The following is a 22,039-nucleotide window of genomic DNA, read 5'->3' as shown; positions in this document are numbered from 1 at the left end:
TTGTACAATGTTGTCTAGTTGACATGAGACTGAGGGAGGGGCCAGCTAGGTGGCGAAGTGGATAGAGCACCAGCCCTGGAGCCAGGAGTACCTAAATTCAAATCCCACAATCCCGCATCAGACACTTAATAATTACCTAGTTGTGTGGCCTTGGGCAAGCCATTTAACTCCATTTGCCTTGTAAAAACCTTAAAAAAAATTTTTTTAAAAAGACTGAGGGAGAAGGGGGGCTTTCCCAAATAGAAGCACAGAGTCAATACTGTCTATATACATGAAGAAAAATTTCAATTGATGTGGGAACAAGAAAGTCTGAGGTATCTGGTTTTACAACATTAACATCAACATACTGGTGCCAAGATCAACTTGGAAAACACAAATTTTGATGCCCCAAGACTTATCAAGATGCAGAGAGTGATCACACCACCACCACCACCACCACCACCTCATCCCACTTCAAATTATGACTGATATTCTATTATGCCTTGGGATGTCTTATTCAATTATTTCCACTTGCACTATTCAAAAAGTTTCCAAATTGATTCCAAATATTCTTGTCAGATTATTCTGTGAGGAGTAGCATGATGCATTTAGTACATAAGGAACCTATAACATGTGCTTAATATTTCTGTTATTCCAAGGATATAGTCACACAAGATGCATGCCTATTTCACTTTGATTAACTGATCATAACAACGATTTCCATTCTACTTCATCTATATTGAAGAAGGAAAAAAATTCTTTAAAAAGCTTTAATTCACTTATATTTAAAAAACTGATATATGTGTGTGTGTGTGTGTGTGTGTGTGTGTGTGTGTGTGTGTGCCATTCCATACAGTTTTTGGGAGGAATCAGAAACCTGTGAAATCCAACAAAGATATCAAAACTCTAGAAAGGTTGGAAATCACTGATCTGGTAAGTTATTATAGGTGGATTCTGGGCAACACGCCAAGACTACTTTATTTTTTCTCCTGTATCTTAGAATCGAATTTGTGTAAAAACAGGAAATAAAACTTTTCAGTGACAAAGTATATAGTATAAAGATATAGGATAACAGACAATATATGCAAATTGCATTTTCCCCAGGGACATAAATATTTTTAGGTATTTCAGAATTTACCTCATTCATCAGTTATAACCAAATAAAGGAAAAATTCTGTGTTTCTCATTTCATTTTAAAATTTGGCAAAAACAAGATAAGAAGGCAAGGAGATCAGTAAAGGAAGAAAAATAGTGGAAACTATATGTATATATGTGTATATTTGTGTGTACCTATATACACACTTTCACACACAAAATTTTAAGCCTACTATTGACAAATGCCAAATATTTTTGAACTTTTGAGTATCAGCTAAATCTAGAAGCTATTCTGACAACTATAAGACAAAAATTTAACCAGCCAGGATATTATTTAAATGGCACAAGGCACAACTTTTTAATCAAGCAGTTTTTCCTGTTCCAATTATTGACACTGAATACTGTTTATCATTTTAACAGGAGATCAATCAACAAGCATTCTTAAGTGTCACATCCCCTGAACTAGAAGAATTTTGTCTCAGACTCTAGAAATTGATAATTTACTAACACTATAAATTCTTAGTTCAATAATAGTCAATAATAATAGCAGTGTTGATCAACTTTCTAGTCATAATTATACCATCCCTAAAAACTAGTGATAAAACTAAAGTCTAATGATAGTTTTACCAAAGCTAGCAGTAACAGATCTACCAGTAGTTTTCCCAGGAACTAATGTACAATTTTAATAGCTAGGGATGAGGAAATAAGAGCATAGAAAGAGAACAAAATGATAAACATGAAACTCTGCCCTATTTAAGACCTTATAAAACATTTCCATCTGATACATGACTTTTCCTGTAAATAATTTTGCCTCCTAGGATACTAACTTGAAAGTGTCCACTTTCTTCTGATCTTGAAGATGATCTCAGAACAAAAAGTTAAAAGTAGTAAGGATAGAACCTTAGTGAGTACAGTTATCTTACTTTCCCCATCATGATTTAGCTATATTATGGATCAGCATAAGAAATTAAATGGTAATTTTGGGGAGAATTTTACAGAAGCCACAGTTAAATTCAATTATAAGCAATTTGTTTTATAATCCACTGGATCACAAATCTCTTTTTCATGTGAACACCACCAACTTATCAATCAAAGGCTTAATATGGCATTGATCCTAAGGGTAAGTGTATTTTACAGCAGCTAAAGACAATATAGTTAATTCCCACTAAATGACAATAAAAATATTAATTTCTTGAAAATTTTGCTTATACCCAATATATTGGGATTCCTCAATCTAACTGTCATCTGACTTCTGTCCCCAATTGCTCTTTCAAAAAAGACCCCCCCAGTGGTCAAATCCAATGACCTTTTTTTTTTCATTTCTCATCCTTTTTGAAATTTTTAGAATCACTGCCCTTCCTTCCCTGACACATCCTCCCTGCTCTCTTTATTCTCTTACTAAGCATCCCACCTGGCTCCTTCACTGGGTCCTTCTCTCCCAATCCATTAATGTGAATCTGTCTGTCCAAACTACTTTCCTTCTTTATCTTCTTCCTTAGGTACTCACTCCCAAGATTTCAACCACCAGATGACTCTCTGAAATCCCTTCCTCTATTAAAAGGGTATGCTAGCAAATGTTTAACAACTAGCTTGGCTAGGAGTTCAAGGAGGCCACAGGGGTCCATGACTGAGGGTAAGGAAGGGGTAGTAGATCCATGACACTTAAATTTATATCATTTTTCAACCACTTTCTTTAGTCAGTCAACAAAAGCAACAAATTAAGACTTCATTTATAAAGTTTGCAGATTTCTGAGATGTAAATGCTCACACTTTAAAATCTGACAATAAGTTCACTGCTCAGACTCACTCATCACACCCCTGCTATAATACCAATCTCTCTTTTGAACTGCTTAGAAGACATCTTGTATGCCCTATTACTACCCTCAGTCAAAACCGAACATTTTTCCTAAAAAGTGTTCCTCTTCTTGACTTCACTGTTTCCATTTGTAACTGCCTAGTTTCTCCCAATCTCTTCCATTTAAAACTTTGGGGTTTATCCTCAATTCTTCCCTTGATCTCATCTCTAATCAATTATCAAATCTTACCAATTCCATTTCTACAGTTTTTCTTTATTCTTAACTACAATCACAGTACAGGTGTTCATTTAAGACATTACTAAACTACAGAAATAGCTACTTTGAACTAGATCTTGCAGTCACCACTCTCCTCCAACACAATTCTTCCTACTATTGCCAGAATCATCATCCGAATGCATGGTCATACCTTCTCTGTTCAAAAATTTTCAGTGGCTCTCTCTTGCCACTGAAGTTGAATAAAGTTGAAAAAAATAGAACATAATCCAGTGTCACTCTAACTTCCCTACCCTGATTTTCATATTACTTGTTTCTATCATCCTTCTGCCAACTCCAAGTTCCAGCTAAACTAGCTTATATTTTGTCCCCAGAGAACATGACTTAGTCACACAGGAAGAACCAAATGGATGAACAATGCTTATTATCCAAGCTATGTCACCCCATGGAGTAAGCTTATCAGCTGCTATCTTGGATTGCCAATGTGCATGGGACATACAGGGCTAGGTCTGGAATTGAATAGGAGTTAGAGGGCAAAATTGCATTTGAGAAATTCTATAGTGTTTTCAGAGATACCAAGCTACTCTTTGTTTGTCATATGCTAATCATCTTTTTTTAACACCAATGATCTTCCCATGAAGCTACTCAAACTACAGTGGCTCCCTGGATCAAATGCAAGTTCCTTTGTTAGCATTTAAATATCTTCCCAACCTGCCACAATTTACCTTTCCAAAATGATCAATATTACTCAGCTTCAAATACACTATGACTAGGTCCTACTGACCTTCTTAAAGTTGTCCACATCTAGAATTCAATCCCTTCTCAACTTTGTCTTAGAATCTCTTATGTCCTTTAGGTCTTAGCTTAAGTACCACCTTCTACATAAAAACTTTCCTGATCTTCCCCAGTTCCTCTAAATTTAACCTTTCTTTTATATGAAACTATATGGAGATCTACCAATAAGTATTCCCCTCCTTTTCTCTTTGTATCTCAAGTCTAGCACAATGGTTGGCATAATGAAGGCACTTAATCAGTGCCTGCTAACTAATGGCTACAGTTGCAAAGCAGAGACTATAACAAAATCTGAATAGAAAAATTTCCAGTAACTTAAAAGGAAGCAAAAGCAGACTACAGTAATCACAGACTTTGACTTCTAAGCAAAATTACTCCCTGAAAAGCATGGGGTTAGAAAAAGACATGAGCCAGTCAAGTTAACTTCATAATAAACCTAAATTAGGTGGTTAATTCCATGGCTAACAGACTTGTCTTTCCCATCAGAATATGAGCACCTTGCGAGCAAGGTATCCCTGGCACCTAGCACAGAGCCTCAACATATAGTAGAGATTCAATAAATGCTTGTTGATTGAAGGAGCAGTATTGGTACTTATAAAATACTAAAAGCCAGAGAGGACTATGGCAAACCAGGTAGATACTCTGACAGATTTATATGAAGACATGGAAAGAATCACATAAGATTAAGGTGAAAAGATATGCTACAATCTTTACAAATAAAAATATAGACATGATGAGACCACAGATCCACGAAAATATATTATTTATCTATAGGATATCTCAATTTATAGAATAGTAAAGAAAAGAGTGTTTTATGGCACTTTGGATGTCTTTCACAAAACATTAATGCCAATGCATGTCACAATAAAAAAAGTCTGGCAGAAAATGCAAAATTACAAATAAAGTAACTTACATAATCTTCAATAATGTTAAAATTTATTTTGGTCTCAGTCTCTGAGTTTGTCTTTAGAAAAGGATACCTAACTTCGCTTCTGGTTCTCTGGACCCCAATTCCCTAAGTACAAAACCATACCTGTCAAAATGGAAAAATCTATTCCTGGTCTCAACCCTATTCTAGGTACCCTGTGGGTCTATGTTGGATGATGTTTAAAGTAGGCTTGGTGTGGCAGCATGTACAGTTTTTAGCTTCACGAGATCAAAACTGCACTAAGATTTTGGAGACAGCCTGGATTTTTAAATTTAAAAAGTATTGTTTGTCATATTGCAGAAAGTAGGACTGGGTGGAAAGACTAGTATTTATCTCAATACCCAATTTGTTTTGGATAAACAAATTTCACATTAAGCAAAGCATTAGAATTATGAGAAATGAGAAACGTATTGGGACTGATTCACTATAGTGCTTTCATTTCTCAAAAACTGATGGGAGTCCTATCTTTCTGCATATCTTCCATGAGCGAAAGCTGCCAAAGTTTTAAAATCCTCATTAAATAAGTCTATTATCCACTTATCTTCTGAACCCCTAACTTTGTGGTTCATGCAGAAGACTATTTCTAATTCCTTAATGTTGATAGAAAGATCACTGAATCTGATGGAGGTTTGGTCTCAAATCAATTCTGTGACTTACTAGAGAGGTGAAAACTTGGTCAAGTCATTTAACCTTTCAAGGCCCCAGTTTCATTTGGCAAGGGAGAGGAATTACTAAAGCTTCTAAGATCTCCAGATATACAACTATGAATCTACCATTTACCAAAACTTTCAAAATGCTTGTTGAAACAAAGTTACTAGATTTACTTCCATAAGTTAAAAAGCTGAACACTGAATTTAGATATTCATGTTTCATTCATAGATTCATATCTCCACACCAGTGAATGAATGACTGACTACATCTGGTCGAAAAAAATCTCATTTTGTTCTACGTATGTATGTAATTATATATATGAACTTCTGAAATCAGCTTCCAACCTGTCCAGGCAGGCAAGACCAGAATTTTAAGTCACTCTCTAGTCTGCATGTTTGTTAGGGTTTTTTTTAATTGTTATTTCACATTCCTGAAAACCTGAAAGTGGAAGCTATATTTGACTGGTGTGTCAGGAGTTCTCCACACAAAATGGATTTGCCTACAGAGTTAAATTAAGGCAGGACTGATTAAGGCAGAACCCTGGACGTGTGAAAGAAAAACTGAGAACTTTAAAAAGCAGATTTCCAGCTTTAGATTTAGTATTTCAATTTCTTCCAGCGTTTGCATAAACAAGTTTTTGAGACTGACTAAATGGAAGCCCTATCTCCGTGAAAGGTTCTCTGAAAGGTATGGAAATAAGCTAATAGAGAAAATAAAGAAAAAGAATACATTTTTCACTCAGAAAATAACCCATTCCCATTAAACAGGTGCTGCAATAGTCACTCATTTGCGTGAACCAATCCTCAAAATCCCAGCACCAAGAGCTCTGCAGCCGCCCAGTCTCGGGGGGTCCAACGGGAGTCCGTCCAAGGGGTCAAACTTTGGGGCTGGCAGAGTAACTTTTTTGGGAGCAGGGGCGAGGAAGCAGGCTGATGATCCGCGCCGCGCGGCGGGCTCCAGACGACACGCGTGCCAGGGTGTCCGTGCAGCTGGCACGACAGGTGACTGGGCGCCGCTTGGCAGACACCCCGCTGCCGACGGCCTCCCCGGGTCTGGCTGAGGGGGGCGGGGGAGGCCGACGGGAGCGCGCGAACCCCGTTCCCCGGCGGGGGCACCGCGGCTGGAGGGGTTTTCTGCCGCCGCCGTGAAATAAAATGGCTCCGAGCCAAACGCCTCCGGATCCCCCCCTCCCGGCGCTATCGCTCTTCCTCCCCCTCCTCCTCCTCCTCCTCCTCCTCCTGCCGTTCTCCGGCGCCCAAACAAAAGGCCGACACTGCACGGCGAGGCGGCAGCGCCCCGGCCCCGGCCCCGGCCCCCGCCCCTCCCGGCGCCGCCGCTCCTCGGCCGGGCCCGAGCCCGCGAGGCCGGAGCTCCGCGCCCCCACCCCGCGCCGCGCCGCGCCTCACCTCCCCGGGGCGGCGGCCTCGCCTCGTGTCGCGTCCTCGGTCCGCGCCGGCCGCAGCCACGGCCCCTCCGCCGCCTCCGCCGCCTCCGCCGCCTCCCCCGCCGCCTCCGCCGCCGCCGCCGCCGCCTCCCTCCCGAGTGTCTCCGGCGGAGTCTCCGCCTCCCTCCGCCTCCGGACCCTGACTGTGGCGTCACGTGGCCCGTCACATGACCCGCCCGCCCGCTCCGCCGGGGCCGCGCCCCCCCCTCCGGCCCGGAGCGCTCCTCGCCCGCCGCGCCGCCGCCCCCACGGACGCGAGGGTCGGCGGCCTCCGGGGTCACGCGGGGACAACGGCCCCCACTCCTCGGGGCGCCGAGACGCGCTGTGACGTCGCCGGTCCGCCGACCCGGAGCCGCGCGGCTACACCTCCCCCGCCCACCCCGGAGGGCGAGAGGGAACCCCGAGAAACTCCAAAAATGCGGTAGACGCGCACGCGACCGCGGCCCCGGACACCCTGGCCGCCGCCCCCCGGACACCCTGGCCGCCGCCCCCCCCCCCCGACACCCTGGCCGCCGCCCCCCCCCCCGGACACCCTGGCCGCCGCCCCCCCCCCACCCTGGCCGCCGCCCCCCCCCCCGGACACCCTGGCCGCCGCCCCCCCCCCCCGGACACCCTGGCCGCCCCCCGGACACCCTGGCCCCGCCCCCCCCCCGGACACCCTGGCCGCCGCCCCCCCCCCGACACCCTGGCCGCCGCCCCCCGGACACCCTGGCCGCCGCCCCCCCCCCCCCCCCCCCCCGGACACCCTGGCCGCCGCCGGCGGTCAGTGCCCAAGCCCAGGGAACGCAGCTTCATGGCCAACCCTTACTACAGACGTGCTTCCTCTCCCACCGCCTTCCCGGCCGGCCGCGTACACCGTGGACACTGTAAACACCAGCAGGGTGGGGGTGGGAGGCGAGCGCGGGGGCCTGCAAAACTCAGGACTGCTGGAAAAAGTGAAGATCCTATTTGTATGTGTGTGTGTGTGACATGGGTGTGGAGGAACGTGTGCATGTTGCCTGTGTAAAGTATCGTGTGCCGCGTATGGAAATGCATCTATATCATGTCTTATATAGGCAAATAAACAGTAGAAAAGTAAACGAATACCATTTGTGTCTGTTATATATGGATATATCATTCATGTCTGTAAGATATATAATTTATAGATGTGTTATATATGCAAATAAAGATAAATGTCATTTATGTGCATTATATGTGTGAATAGATAGATGTGTAAGTGAATATATCATTTACATATGTGTTATATGTATATCATTTATGTGTGTTATGTGTGGGTGTGTCATTTCTATGTATAATATATATGTAAATACACATATCCTTTATATGTGTTGTGCATGTGAATGGATATGTACCATTTGTATGTGTTATATATGTAAATAAATACATATCATTTATATGTGTAAGTAAATATATATCATTTATGTGTGTAATGTGTAAATATATGTCATTTATATGTAATGTGCAAATAAACATAAATGTAATTTATGTGTTATATGTGTAAATAGATATTTTGTAATGGTATGTAAATGAATATATCATTTACATGTGTTATATGTATAAAGAAATGTGTATCATTTATATGTCTTATATGTAGATATGTCTCATTCTATGTGTAATATATGTGTAGATACAAATATGTCATTTATAGGTGCTATGTATGTGAATGAATATGTATCATTTATATATGTGCTGCATATGTAAATAAATACATGTCATTTATATGTGTGTTGTGTATGTAAGTAGACATGTCATTTATGTGTGTAATGTGTAAATAAATATATATCATTTATATATTGTTATATCTGTAAGTAAATGTATATCATTTATTTCTGTATATTTGTAAATGAATATATATCATTTATATATTGTTATATATAAATCATTTATATGTGTTATATATGTAAATATATCATATGCATGTGATTGATATGTAAATAAACATCATTTATACATGTAAGTGGATATGTGTCATTTATATGTAATGTATGTAAATGTATCATGCATGTGTAGCATTGTGAATGTATGTCATATTTATGTGTATGATGTATGATATATGTATATATAAATATTCAGCTGGATAGTATAGTGAAAACAGATTAGGCCTCAATTCAAATGCTGTCTCAATGACTAAGTGTGTGACCCAGAGCAAATGACTCATTCATTTACCTTGTTTCCCTATCTGTAAAAGGGGTAATTGAGAAGATAAATGAGCTAATGCACTTGCAGTGGGTCCCTGGTCCCAAGACAGTGATATAAAAATATTAACTATTATTAGGCATTTCAGAAAAGTTTTCCTCTAAACAAATTCAGGAGAAATAATGTTGTTTCTCTTTTTATGGAAATTAAATGACCTAACTGTGATCCTTTAAGTTTCAGAACTGAGACTTGAACCCAGGTCTCTCCTGCTCTCTATTAAATGATATCACCTAAAAGCTAATCTTATAAACTCTCCTGATATCTCCTTAGTCAAATGATGGAAATGAACACTATCATCTTTAAACTCTGAATCTCATTAGCTAGATGATGGAAATGAATGCCATCATCTTTAAAACTGGAAGGCACCAGGACCAGCACCACCAGCAACTTGCACCATATATCCAGTACATGAAAACAGTGAGTCATTTGTTGATGATCTCAAAAACAATACTACTTTTGTATAGGGGGAAAGGGAGAGAATTAGAAAGGAAATGTGTAATGAATTTTCACTTTTAAGGGGGAAAATAACTGCTTTTGTTCTATGAAGGAGGCAGAATTTGAGTTTAGAGAAAATCTCCCTAGAGATAAAATAACAAGAGCTAGCAGATTGGGTAAAGACAGATCCTTAGTCTATATTTTAATAACAGGATAAACCCACCAATTCTATATTGAAGGAGTACTCCATTATCTTCAAAATTTCCTGCCCCACTAGGGTATTCTGATGAGATTAACTACAGAGAAAAATCCCCACAAGAACAAATCTGATTTTTGGCAATTCCTGAAACCCCAAAGTTAACATGTTCTAATTCCAAGGTTAACATGTTCCCCCTGCCCCATCTTATTTGACATCATATCCCTATTATTCAACTTAATAAGAAAAATGACTGAGCAGTCTCATTTGATAGGCTCCTTTTGTCACCTAGAATGTTGTCCTGGGGTTTTGTAAAATCCCATATATCTCCTTTTGTTCCTTACCTACCTTTCCACCTGGCAACTACCCATCAGCAGATACTAATTAAACTTTTTGATCTTCTAGCCTTCTCTCTTGATTTATTAACCATAATGCAAAACTTTGGGAGAACTTGGGATCTCAACTCTCTTATTAAATGATGTACATATATTCTTAGGAGTGGCAGATACTAAGACTAAAGTATTTTATATTCTCCCAGGACAGTATATAAGAGAATTCAGAAATAAATAGGGGATACGTAAAAAAATAATAAGCTGTAACTTGAGGGTCTCCAAATGGTGCTGTGAACCCAAATGACTCAGGGTGATTATAGCCCCATAGCTTTCCTATCATTTTTACCATGTTCAAAGAAATAGCATTGATGACTGTAAGACAATGAACATGCATATAGCTTTAAAAAAAATTGAAAATGAAACCACGGGCATGAGTACAAGGATAGAATATATTTTCATTTGTGGCCGTAGCCTCTGTTTGCAAAACTTAATATGTTTCTGGATTTACTGGGAAGAGGACTGAAATCCATTCCAAATTGAAGACTTCTTTTCTCCTATACTATTATTCATTTGAGCAGGGTTTGTGTCCTTTACATTTCCCTAGCATGTCTGGGTCAAAGATCCTATAGTTAGGTGATTCAGTGTGTGACAGTTAAAGATAACAATGATTACGTGATAGTTGTACAGTGTAAAATTGTCAGCATTCATACTATTTATAGATGCTGGAGAAATAAAAAATTAGAAAGAAAATCCCAAAATATATTAAAAACTGATGTGAGGTCCTAAATAATATTAATTATGAATCCTGTGACTAGAACTATTTAATTTGCATTGCATATTTCAATTGGTCCATATTGTTAATGTTACATAATCATGCATATATTTACATTCCAGTGACCATATGGTACATACTCATAGCTTCAAAAAGTATAAATTCAAATAAATATGACACCATGGGGAATTCATTTTTTGTACTAATCAGAACCTTTTATATTATGCCTAGTTACCATCCAACAAAATAGCAAATACATATATATATATAACATTAAAAATGTCTTAACTTATAAGTTTTGATTCAAGTTTGTGTCTAATAAATACAGGCTATTTGACCTTCCCCTCAAGGCCCACAGGCAACTCTCTAAGGTAGTAATTTGTTGAAAAAATACTAATTTGTATTGATTTTGAGGAAGCTCCCTAGGTGAAATCACAGTCCTGGTATCAAAAAAATTTTTAATTACTAAAGTCTATACATGCATGATTAGTCTTAAAAGTTTCACAGTCATGTATTCATGTAGCATGATGCTCTACTCAAAATTTTAGGGGATATTAATTGACAATAGAAAATCATTTTCCTCTACAGTTTTCTCAGGCCAGTTGAGGTTGACCATTTCTTTGATATTGGACAAGATTCACAGTTGGAAATAGCATTGTTACAGATGCTCACTCAAATCTAAAAATGTGTACATTTTTACTGATTATAAGCTAATTTTCACTGATTATAAGCTCATTGGAATACTTTAACAGCTTCAGTGTAACAGCTTGCTCTTTTACTGTTAGATGGTTGGTGATTTTTTTTTCCCTTTTATGAGCTGCAAGAGGACATTTCAGGACACATGGGTAATATTCAGAAGACTGGTCCTCTGCATCAGTTTCTTAAAATAGATGCCAACCTAATTCCTAGAGTTTTTCTTGATTTGTCTAAGTGCATTTCCCTTTTGTGGTGCTCTGAGAAAAGGGTAACATCCACTGTCAAAATGTTAATTATGAAAGTATTTCACAAATAGTCCAGAAGGCTACAGAAATGCAAGACAGACTTCACAAAGAGTGAGTAAAGTAGAAAGAGCAGTAGTAGCCAGGATCTTTTTTTTTTAACCTACTCATACACTATTCTCTAGATTGACATCTGGAATCCCAAACATTTCCAGCAAATAGAGATTTCCTTCACAGCTAGAAGGAAAAAACACTTAAATGTTAAAAAGCAAGGAAGTCAGGTGCAAAGAATCCCAATCATGCAAAGTTCCATTAACTCAAATATATTATTTCTTTGGGGAGCTTTTGGTGACATGTATTTGAATAAGTAGTTTATCAACAAAATAACAGAATTAAAATTTCTTGATTCACATTTAGGTTAGGGTTTTGGGAAATACAAGATTAAGTTAGAATGGCAATACAAATGTTTATTTTTACGCATCTGATCAAGAAAGTAGGACTTTTTTTAAATCCCTAAGATTACAATTTGGGCTTCCTATGTTCTATAGAATACCATACCAAAAAAAAAAAGAATACCATACTAGTTTACTATAATGAGCATAATTTTAGTTCTCAATCAAAATACATCCAGGTTGTAAGTAACCCCTTCAATTACCAATAATGTTCAATGCTGTCCTCCAATCCAATACTATCTCTGCTGGAGGCTTAGAAGAATTTGCAGAAATAAGACACTTGAATTTACAAGAAATTGTCCTGTCCCTTGGCTCCATAGTATGAGTCATCAAAATGGTTTGTAGAAGTTGTACCGGGGGTGGAGAAGGGAAGGTATACATATGGTATATTGATGAAAATTTAGTAAAAGAGGTTAGACACCTAGTTTTAGTCAGATTTTTGTTCCTACAAATCCTTATGAAGACCATTATCATTGCTTATAAGAACTGAATGCTCTAAATGGACAACAGAGTCCTAGGTGTTCTGTCAGGCATAAAAACAAATATTGTACCATACTATATACCATTATTGTAGTACATATATATGTACTCTATTTTCCCATGTATAAGACACACCATTTTTTGAAAAATTTGGAGTCTAAAACCTGGGAGTATCTTTAACAACAGTTGTAGATCTTTTTACTTGCATTTTCCACTTTTTATTTTTTGATGTCTTTGCACTCATTATTTCACATTTATTACTAGTATCTTAGGTTATGTTTTGCCACATTCTGCCCAGAAATTGCTCAGAAAAGATTTTTGTCCAGTGCTGAATTCAAGTTCAAAGTGATCCAATTTGCAAAACTAAATGGAAACTGTGCTGCTGAATGTCAGTGTGGTCCTCCTCTAACTGAGAAAACAATCCAAGATTGCTTATGGGGAGAAACCCTCCTTGAAGACACCCCTGCAGGGGTGGCCAGGTGGCACAGTGGATAAAGCACTGGCCCTGGAGTCAGGAGTACCTGGGTTCAAATCCGGTCTCAGACACTTAATAATTACCTAGCTGTGTGACCTTGGGCAAGCCACTTAACCCCACTGCCTTGCAAAAACCTTAAAAAAAAAAAAAGAAAGAAAGAAAACACCCCTGCAGAAGAAGGCCATGAGAGGCAAGCCTGCCCTGATTGATAGAGGACATTGAAGATATAGATTGAAGAACAAAGGACCAATGATGGTTCACCATGAGGCCAGAAGAATTGCTGATGAAAAAGAAATTACTGATTTCAAAGGAGGACACAATTGGTGCTTCAAGTTCATGAAACAGAATGGACTAAGTGTGCATCCACACACCAGACTTGCCCAAAAGATGCCTGAAAGCTATGAGCAGAAGTTCTTTGAATTTCATGATGAATAAAACTTGAGTTCAATAACATATAATTTTTTTCAAATTTTGGGCCCCAAAGTTAAGGTGCTTCATATACATTGGGAAATATGGTATATATATTTATTTGTTTCCTTTCTGAAAGGACTTTTTATTAAAAAGATTTAATCAAACCCTGTTGCCCCACTTGCATATTGGTTTTTAGTTTCCCCATGTTCAAGGCACTTTTGGTTCACCATCCATTCAAAATCATGGCTCAAAAACTCCTATCAGTATACTTCTTTTACTCAACCAATTAGATAACACATTAGTTCAAAATAAAAGATATTTAACCAAACAACATAACTATAAATGACTAGAAAGATTTCTCTCTATATCAATAGTATATCTCTTACCAGCTACCAGTGGGAGAGGAGATTCACTCAGGGAATTTTGACTAGTAACACAAGTAACCAGGAAACATTCCTGCAGGGACTGAGAGAACATGGATTGTTAGACAATTTACAGTTCGACCAGTTTCCACCTTCAAAATTACTGATATCTTCCAGTGATGTCATCAGTTTAGAGCTGCTTTTTTTTTTCCTTTCAGTAAGCTTGGATGCTTTGTGGCTCTCTCTGCATGGTGTCTTTGCTCTTATTGCTCTGGATAAACTCCTATCTCTGGTGCTGCTGCTATTCTCTGTTGGCACTTTCGGGTCTTAACTGCCAAGTGTTTTCTTTGGGTCCTCTTCCACCATCAACTGGTCTTCTGCTAAATTGCAGCCTCTATAAAGAGTCACAGAAGAGGGCTCAGAGTCTTTAGCCATAGCCCCAGGGACTACAGAAACTAAACTGAGCCAACAAAACAAATAAAACAACACCTCTCAGGCTTAGATTATCTACCTTATGAACCTTTTTCGTGCTAGGGCTAAAGTGAGAAAGGATGGGAGCAAGAAATGAATTTCTTTTTGTCTACACTTTCTTAGATTTAAAGATTAGGTTTCATTTTCTTTTCCCTTCCATGAGAACAATGATGGTCCAGGGCAAGAAAATCATAGGGAATTGTCAAAGAAGATGAAGAGTAGCTGGTGATCTTTATCCTATAAATGCTTTCACTTCTGACATTTCCCTTCCTGTAGTCTGACTACTTGCTTTCTTTCATAGGATATTTTATCTCTTGCCTGTTGCCCATACAGTAGTTGTTCTCCATGCCAATGTCAAATCTGCCTCCTAGGACCCCCAGTCTGCTTCACAGCTTGGCTCAAGTGCCATTTCCTCTATGAGATTTTTCCTCACTTCCCTCTATTGCTGCTCTAGCTCTCAAGTGGCCTTGCGTTTTGGGGGGGTATATAACTTTATATGTATTTGTGTGCAAAAATTTGCTCATATATACATATATTTATCAATAAATATAAATATATATATATATATATATATATTCGTGTAATGTCTCTCTGATATAATCCTTGAGGAAAAGAACTGTTTCAGTTTTGTTTTATTCTGTTTTTCTTTTACCGATACCTTATACAGCAACTGGAATAGGGTACTTAATAAATGAGTGTTAGTTGATTGACTTATTCCCAAAATGCTAAAAGTTCTCAACATGTATAGTTTCTTGATGATAATATATCTTTTTTTAAATTATCTCATTGATTTTATCTTAAATTTATTTTTTTATTCTCATTTTGTACAAATGGTTTTTTACATTAATAAAATATTCTTGTTTACAAGTAAACAAAATACCCCTCCTCCCCCATGAATATAGATAGACTTGTTTGGGCCAAAAAAGTAAAGGGGAGAGGAAAAAAATTAAAATAAAAAAATAATAATAGTAATAATTGTAGGTATGGCCAGGTGGCGCAATGGATGAAGCCCCAGCCCTGGAGCCAGGAGCACCCGAGTCCACATCCAGCCTCATAAACCCAACAATCACCCAGCCGTGTGACATGCAAGCCACCCGATCCTCACTGCCCTGCAAAAACCAAAAAGAAAAAAGAAAAAAAAGACCCAAAATAAAATAAAATAGTAATAATAGTAGGGGTAGCTGGGTGGCAGACAGAGCATTGTCCCTTGAGCCAGGAGCACCTGGGTCCAAATACGGCCCCAGACACCCAAAGATCACCCCGCTATGTGGCCCCAGGCAGGCCATCCAGCCCTACTTGCCCTGCACCCTCCCCCAAATAATCATAACAAAAAAATGTGCTTGAGTCTTTGTTCCAACACCAACAACTCTGTCATGGGTGGATCTCATTCTTTATGATAAGTCCATCACAAAAGTTATTTCCATATTTTTCCACCATTGCCATTGCTGATCGCAACTCCCTCCTTTCTTATTTCTCCACTACCATGTACTCTATTTTCTCTCTCCTTTCACTATGACTCTGCTGTAGGGTCACTGAGTGGCATAGCAGACAGATCCCTGGTCCCAGGGCCAACAAGCCCTGAGCCCCCATACCACCCCTTAGGCCCAGAATCCACCTGGCCCTGTGGTCCTGGACAGGCCTTCCATTCCCAGACCCTTGCAAGAAGTAAGAAAGAAAATGTGTTATGTCTGACCACTCTCCCGCCATGGTCCATCCTCTCCTCCTTTATTCACATCCCCACCCCTTCCCCCTGCTCCCCCCCTCCTTCTTACTCCAGATGTCTATACCCCATTGAGTATATATGCTGTTTCCTCTCCTAGCCATCTCTGATGAGAGCAAAGTTTCCCTCATTCCCCCTTGCCTCCCCCCTTCCATATCATTGCAATAGCTCATTGTAATAAAAAAAATCTTATGTGAAATATCTTGGACTATTCCCCCTCTGCTTTTTCTTTCTCCCCTTCCATTTCCCTTTTTTTCTATCGACTCCATTTTTACACCATATTTTATCTTTGAATTCAGCTTTCTCCTGTACTTCAACGAAAAAAGCTCTCTCTACCTGCTCTATTAACTGAGAAGGTTCATATGAGTATTATTAGTGTCATTTTTCTATGCAGCAATACATGCAGCCCCCCTCTCCTCCAATCTCCGTGCTTCACCTGAGTCCTGTATCTGAAGATCAAAGCTTCTGTTCAGCTCTGGCCATTCCAAAAGGAACATTTGAAATTCCCCTGGTTCATTGAAAGTCCATCTTTTTCCCTGGAAGAGGACATTCAGCCTTGCTGGGTAGTTCATTCTTGGCTGCATTCTAAGCTCTTTTGCTTATATTGTATTCCAAGCCCTACAAGCTTCCAATGTAGCTGCTGCTAAGTCCTGTGTGATCCTGACTGTAGCTCCACGATATTTGAACTGTGTTCTTCTGGCTGCTTGTAATATTTTCTCTTTGACTTGGGAGTTCTGGAACTTGGCTATAATATTCCTAGGGGTTGGTTTTTTGGGATCTCTTTCTCTGGGGGATCGGTGGATTCTCTCCATTTCTATTTTGCCCTCTGCTTCTAGAATATCAGGGCAATTTTCCTGTAGTAATTCTTTGAAAATGATGTCAAGGCTCTTTTCCTGATCATGACTTTCAGGTATTCCAATAATTTTTAAATTATCTTTCCTAAGTCTGTTTTCCATATCAGTTGTTTTTTCAATGAGATATTTCACATTTTCTTCTAATTTTTCATTTTTTTGGTTTTGAAGTATTGATTCCTGATTTCTGGTAAATTCATCAATCTCCCTGAATTCTATTCTTTGTCTGAAGGATTTGTTCTCCTCAGAGAGTTATCTTATCTCTTTTTTGGCTTTTTAAAGCATTCTTCTCCTCAATAACTTTTTGAACTGTTCTATCCATTTGACCTAAGCTGGTTTTTAGCATGCTATTTTCTTCAGCATTTTTTTGGATTTCCTTGACTAAGCTGCTGACTTCATTTTCATGTTTTTCCTGCATCTCTCTCCTTTCTTTTCCCAGTTTTTCTTCCAACTCCCTCATTTGATTTTCAAAGTCTTTTTTGAGCTCTATCATAGCCTGAGCCCAATTTCTGTTTTTCTTGGAGTCTTTAGATGCAGAAGCTTGTGCTTCCTCATCTTCAGACTGAGTATTTTGGTCCTTCTTGGGCTCATTTGCAAAATATTTCTCAATAGTCTTCTTTTTGTTTCTCTGCTTGCTCATTTTCCCAGCCTGGGCCTGGTTTGGGGTGTTTCTTGAGCTTTTGGGACACTCCCACAAGGGTCTCAGTGTGTGTGGCTCTGTCCTCCCTCCTGGTCTGTGAATGACCATAAGCTCCCCCCTCTGCCAAGGGGCTGAGGTGAGGGGGGGGGGCTGCTGTTCTGTGGGGTGGGGCTAGACTGGGATCAGGATCTGAATGTGGTCAGAGCCCCTGAGTCCTGTTTCAGGGGCAGAGGACAGTGCTAGACAGTTTCTCTTCACTCCCTTCCCTCAGCTCAATGGGCTCATGCCCTGTGGGCTCCTGCTTTCCTGCTCCGCCTGTTTCTGTTTCCTGGATCAGGGCTGGGGAAAGAGGATGCTGCTTCCTGTGTGCCCTGAGGGCTGGGCTCCACATGCTGGCTCTGGCAGAGGTCCCCCGCTGTTCCCCCACTTTGTGCCAGGTGCTCCTCGGGGTGCAGCTCAGGAGACTCCCCCGCTGCTTTGAGCTGAGACTCCCAGCACCCTGGGGCTGCCTCCGGGAGGCTGAGGTTCTTTGGCTCTGGCGGGCCACCCCTCTGGCAGGCTGCCTCTCCAATCCCGGGGAGCAGAGCCTTTCTGCTCTTTTCCCGGTTACCTTGAGTAGGAGAACTGCCTCACTGGGTCCCTTTGTGGGTTCTGTCTCCAAAGTTTAGTTAGAGTCCTTAGCTGATGAATTTTATCAGAGAGCTCCTAAAACTCGATCCCTTCTTTTCGCCATCTTGGCTCCGCCCCCCCGATAATATATCTTTTATTATCATCCTATAATTTTCAGCCATATAGCATCATTAGGGGAATATTCTTGTTTAAAACATGAGATTTTTACATCAGGAAATAGGATTGCCCTGTTAACCAATCTAATCCACAATCCTCATAGTGCTATTCAAAACAAATAGATATAAATATTAATGTTGGAGAAATAGATTAGAACATATGCATATATAGACATATAAAACATACATGGACTAACTCAAGGGGCTGCCCATTCACCTATGGACCATAGTATAGAAATGAGACATGTTCACCTATTTGTTTTTTTCTGTATGGATAGTTAGGTTGATCTCTTTTGAGTAGATGCAAATGTACTTTATATATTATTTTAATATATATATATAAATTTAATACTGCTTATTAAGGCTAATATGATTACCTGCTGGGAACCAGGGAGACTCTTTGTATTTCCTACAATACCCAGCACTGCTCCCTAGGTGTTTAATCAATATGTTAAGTGAATGACTTCATGTAGTAGGTTTAGAATAATACTAGCATTATACCAACCTCTCTGGAAAAGAAAGAAATAGTATCTCAATGATATCCCACAGGACAGAACCAAAAGAAAAATCTTCAGTTCCCTTTACTGTACTATCAGAGTCTTATTGTCCTGAGCAAGTTATTTAACTGTTGTTTCTGGTGGTATGCATCTGTGAATGGAAATTATAATACTCAGAGTTTATATGATGCATTTATTCTGAGAACAATTGAATATAGATAAAAGGTTTTGAGGTCTTTGGGGGATATTCATAAAGGAAAGTATTTTGGCTTTTCATTTAGAAAACTAACCATACCTTTTGTGAATATTTAACTTTAATATATAGATTGAATAGCTTTGCTCATGAAAGCAAAATTATAAACTTTTTATTTAGGATAAGTGAAAGGTCATTTTATGGAAAGTCCCAAACTCAACATTTCAAAATAATTTTATTATAGAAAATGCTAACATTTATACCTTAACTGACAGTTGACTTATACATTACTTTCTTTCTTAAAAAACATTCATTAATATTTGGATTTTAAGTGCAGAATGTCACATTTTGTATTCATTGGTATACAGGTCAATTTTTATTTAAACATTTTTATTTTTGTTATAATGTCAATTACTATAAGGAGATTATAAAAATGATATGACATAAAATGTATTATTAAGACATAAAATAATGTTCATTAATGTTTGAATTTTTAACCATCTCTCAAAAGAACTTATAAGCAGTCATTTTAAGTATTTTTAAAATTAAAAGAAATCCATTTTTTTCTACCTACCATACTCCACTTCTTTCAAAAAAATCCTTACATCAAATATGCATAATGAAATAAAGCCAGTTAGCGGTGTTCAAAAAATGTTTATTCTACATCTTAAATCTTTCAAAAGGTAGACAACATGTTTTATCATCATTCTATGATTTGCAACCATACAGCATCATTAGGAAGATATTGTTAAAAACATAAGGTTTTGCATCAAGAAATAGTTTGGGATTGTCAGAACTTCTAGACTATTCACAAATTCAATCTGGATCTCTCTTGCCTTTCTACCAAAATTTTTGGTCCACAATATCAATGTATAGTGAGAAAGAGAAAGAGACAAGAGAGAGAGACAGAGATAGAGAGAACTCTGTAATCTGAGAAAGATGGACAAACTCAATGGGCTGCCCATCCAACTACATATCCTAGTGTAGAAAAATGGTATTTTTCACCCTTTTTTTCTCTGAGTGAATAGTTAAGTTGATCTCTTTTGAGTAGTTGTCAATTTATATATCATTTTTAAAAAATAAAGTTTAATAATACTTTTTAAGCTATTATGTTTAGTTGCACCAATATTTTTCTAATAAACATATGGAGTAAAAAATTCATGGCTATAAATTAGATTTCAGATCAAAATGCATACCCTATTGCTTTGACTATATAACCAAGTTGGTTCCCTTGGTAGAAGCCTATTCTAATTACAGAAAAAATACCCTAGAGAAAATAATTTGTCTTTGGAGTTCCAGGTTATAACTTGATCATATATGTAGTAATATAGCAATATATGTGTCACTTGAGATGAAATGATAAATCTATGGGCTTCATTTAATACTACTTTTATGAAAAGACTAGGTCTCATATGAGAAATTTGGGAGGTAAAAAGGAGGAGATATATTGTGGTTCACTTTCACCACAGGAGAACTTAGTAAAAATGATTTAATACCTTAGTTTTATTTAATTTAGAATCTGGTAAGGTGATGATGTTAGAGTTAGCTTTAGAAAAGTGATCTATCATGAGTTTAAAAATTATAATCCAAAGGCAAAAACAGTTATCCTAGTACTTATTCTGCTAAAACAACCATACCAAATAGAATCATAAAGATGGAAGGGTCATTTGGGAATAACCTAATCTAGCACTTGTTTTTGAGAGGAAAAAAAATGGGTCCAATGCCTTGCTTTGGGTCACACATTAACTGAGTCAGGAAGAAAATCCAAATATCCAAAAATCCAAGGTCATTATTTTTTCTGCTACAAGACACCAATATGGTAAAACAAAAGAATTATCCTTTTTAAATTTCATACTCTTTTAGCCGATTAGCAAAGTGTATAGATTTACCCTAAAAGTTGTGAGCCTTTTCTCTCCTTACCACACCCTTTGAATAGAAATGGTATAAAAAGAACTAGAATGGTTGCCTAGCAACTTCAAAATACTGAGCTGTGTTCCCTATTATTGTCTAGATATTCAAAATTTAGCACAATTATTGAACAACTTGTAAAAAATAAGGGCAGCTATATAGCAAGTGGGTAGAGTGCCAAGCCTCAAGTTTGAAATAGTCATCTTTTTTTAGTTCAAATCTGGCCTCAGACACTTCCTAACTGTGTAACTCTGGGCAAATCACTTAACTTTGTTTGCCTCAGTTTCTCATTTGTTAAATAAGTTGGAGAAAGAAATGGTAAATCACTCCAGTATCTTTGTCAAGAAAATTCCAAATGCAACCCCAAAGATCGACACAACTTAAAAATGACTGAACCACAAGAATATAAACATTAAGAACAAGTAGAGAAAATATGCTATATGAAAGAAAAAACCTGGTCTGGGACTTAGGAGACAGGTTATAGTCCTGATTCTGCCACTAACTAGTTATATGATCATAAATCAATCATTTCACTTAAGGGCTTCTGTTTCCTCTTCAGTAAAATGAGGATAATGGACTAGTTAATCTCTAAGATCTTTTCCTGCAGTGATATTCTATAGCTCTAAGATTGTTCACATTCAAAACATTAACACAATGGAAATTACTGTAGGAATGAAATTATATCTGAAAAAGCAAAACTAATCCCTCTTTTTACATCTATGGAAAAATTACATTATGGCATAGATAAAAGTCAGGAGCAGACATTGAGGGACTTAAATTCTTTTCCACATAAAACCTCTTATCATCAAGGGGACTGATGAGAAATGTAGCATTTCCCAGCAGGAAAGAGGCACTAAATGTACACTGAAGGTAGATGCCTTAAAGGACTAAGGAGCAGGGAAGGAGAAAGCAATTACTCCTAGGAACTTAGGTTCCCCAGGGTGCTGTGAAATGAAGCAACTGGTGACTTGCTGATTGCAAAGGAAGGGCACTACTACATCAAATT

The 22,039-nt window shown here is 38.6% G+C and overlaps 1 protein-coding gene across 4 annotated transcripts in view; it reads right to left on the bottom strand.

Annotated features, from left to right (window-relative positions):
• TULP4 (TUB like protein 4) overlaps window positions 1–6,976 on the bottom strand; it is a 228,634-nt gene extending 221,658 nt beyond the window's left edge. For all 4 annotated transcript variants that reach the window (XM_074187931.1, XM_074187933.1, XM_074187932.1 and 1 more), the window contains exon 1: window positions 6,882–6,976. The gene's annotated coding sequence lies outside the window, so the exon portion shown is untranslated. The remainder of the gene's footprint in view (window positions 1–6,881) is intronic.
• Between the last annotated feature and the right edge of the window lie 15,063 nt (window positions 6,977–22,039).

The sequence above is a fragment of the Macrotis lagotis genome, chromosome 5 (genome assembly GCF_037893015.1).
Source record: "Macrotis lagotis isolate mMagLag1 chromosome 5, bilby.v1.9.chrom.fasta, whole genome shotgun sequence".
Classification (NCBI taxonomy): Eukaryota; Metazoa; Chordata; class Mammalia; order Peramelemorphia; family Peramelidae; genus Macrotis; species Macrotis lagotis.
Note: the sequence above shows the minus strand (reverse complement) of the source record. Positions and strands in the feature narration are given on the sequence as shown.